The sequence below is a fragment of the Otolemur garnettii genome, unplaced genomic scaffold (genome assembly GCF_000181295.1).
Source record: "Otolemur garnettii isolate 467f Iridium unplaced genomic scaffold, OtoGar3 scaffold00021, whole genome shotgun sequence".
Taxonomy (NCBI): Eukaryota; Metazoa; Chordata; class Mammalia; order Primates; family Galagidae; genus Otolemur; species Otolemur garnettii.
The window spans coordinates 2,402,153-2,404,435 of record NW_003852416.1 but is presented as its reverse complement, the minus strand read 5'-3'; positions in this window follow the sequence as shown (position 1 = coordinate 2,404,435).

The following is a 2,283-nucleotide window of genomic DNA, read 5'->3' as shown; positions in this document are numbered from 1 at the left end:
GCTGGGGATTCAAACCCACCACCTCAGGTGTACGTGGCTGGTGCCTTAGCCCGTTGAGCTATAGGCGCCGAGCCATGATGTTGGTATTTTAAAAGTGATGGCATCGAATGGGTAGATTGCTTTGGGAAGTGTAGAAATTTTAACAATGTTGATTCTTCCCAGCCATGAGCGTTGTATGTTCTTCCATTTGTTAATATCCTCTGCTATTTCTTTTCTTAGGATTTCATAATTTTCTTTATAGAGGTTCTTCACCTCCTTTGTTAGGTATATTCTGAGGTATTTCATTTTCTTTGAAGCTATGGTGAAGGGAGTCCTGTCCTTAATTAACCTCTCATCTTGACTGTTATTGGCGTATACAAAGGCTACTGACTTGTGGACATTGATTTTATATCCTGAGACATTATTGTATTTTCTGTTTTTTTTTTAAATCTGCACTGACCTGTGGCGGCAGTGTCTGAGTGGTTCCCTCATGAGCCGGTGAGGACGGAGTGGCCGGGTAAGCAGGGAGAGCGGCTGGCCCGGGTAGAGACCCATTGCTGTATTTTTTAATGACTTCCAGGAGTCTTATGGTTGGGTCTTTGGGGTTCTCTAAGTATAAGGTTATATCGTCAGCAAAGAGTTTGACCTCTTGTGCTCCCATTTGGATGCCCTTTATTTCCTTGTCTTGCCTAATTGTATTGGCTAGAACTTCCAGCACTATGCTGAATAGTAATGTTGACAGAGGACAACCGTGTCTGGTTCCAGTTCTAAGAGGAAAAGCTTTCATTTTGACTCCATTCAGTGAAATATTAGCTGTGGGTTTGTCAGAGATAGCTTTGACCAGTTTCAGAAATATGCACATATGCCTATACTCTTTAGTGTTCTAATTAGAAAAGGATGCTGGATTTTATTGAATGCTTTTTCTGCATCTGTTGAGAGGATCATATGGTCCTTGTTTTTGCTTCTGTTAATACGGTGGATAATGTTCACGGACTTGGGTATGTTAAACCAGCCTTGTATCCCTGGGATGAAACCTGCTTGATTGTGATATATGACTTTTTTGATGATAAGCTGTAATCTGTTGGCTAGGATTTTGTTGAGAATTTTTGCATCTATATTCATTAGTGAAATTGGTCTGAAATTCTCCTTTTTAGTTGGGTCTTTTCCTGGTTTTGGTATCAGGGTGATGTTTGCTTCATTGAACGTGCTGGGGAAGATTCCTTCCTTCTCAATTTTTTGGAATAATTTCTGCAGTATGGGCATAAGCTCTTCCTTGAAGGTTTGATAGAATTCTGGTGTGAAGCCATCTGGACCAGGGCATTTTTTTGTTGAAAGATTTTTTTCTTGTTTCTTTGATCTCAGTGCTTGAAATTGGTCTGTTCAGGAGCTCTTTTTCTTCCTGGCTAAGTCTAGGGAGAGGGTGTGATTCCAAATATTGATCTATTTCCTTCACGTTGTCAAATTTCTGGACATAGAATTTCTGGTAGTATTCAGAGATGATCTCTTGTATCTCTGTGGTATCAGTAGTTGTAATTTCTCCTTTATCATTTCTGATTAAGGTTACTAAAGATTTTACTTTTTTATTTCTAGTTAGTCTGGCCAAAGGTTTACTTATTTTATTTATTTTTTCAAAAAACCAACTCCTTGTTTCATTAATTTTCTGAATGATTGTTGTGTTTCAATTTCATTGATCTCTGATTTAATTTTGGATATTTCTTTTCTTCTGCTGGGTTTAGGCTTAGATTGTTCTTTTTCCAATTCCATAAGATGGCTTGTGAATGTTTTGATGCTTTTTCTGTTTTTCGAATGTAGGCATCTAAAGTGATAAATTTTCCTCTCAGAACTGCTTTTGCAGTATCCCACAGGTTTTGGTAGCTTGTGTCTTCATTGTTGTTATGCTCAAGGAAGTTAGTGATTTCCTCGTTTATTTCTTCTTGCACCAAACTGTCATTCAATAGAAGGTTGTTTAATTTCCATGCCTTTGTGTGGGGTTGAACGTTTTTGTTGGAGTTGAGTTCCACCTTTAGTACCTTGTGATCTGAGAAGATAGGAGGTATAATGTCAATTCTTTTGATTATGTTTTTTTTTTTTTTTTTTTAAACAGCAGTGTTTGGCCAGGGCTGAGTTTGAACTCACCACCTTCAACATATGGGGCCAGAGACCTACTCCTTTGAGCCACAGGCGCCACCCAGGGAGGGCAAGCTTTTTCAGTAAAAGGCCAGTAGCAGTTCTCAGCTTTGCAGTCCAGATAGTTTCCATTTCAATACTTACTTCTGGGTGGCACCTGTGGCACAAAGGGTAGGG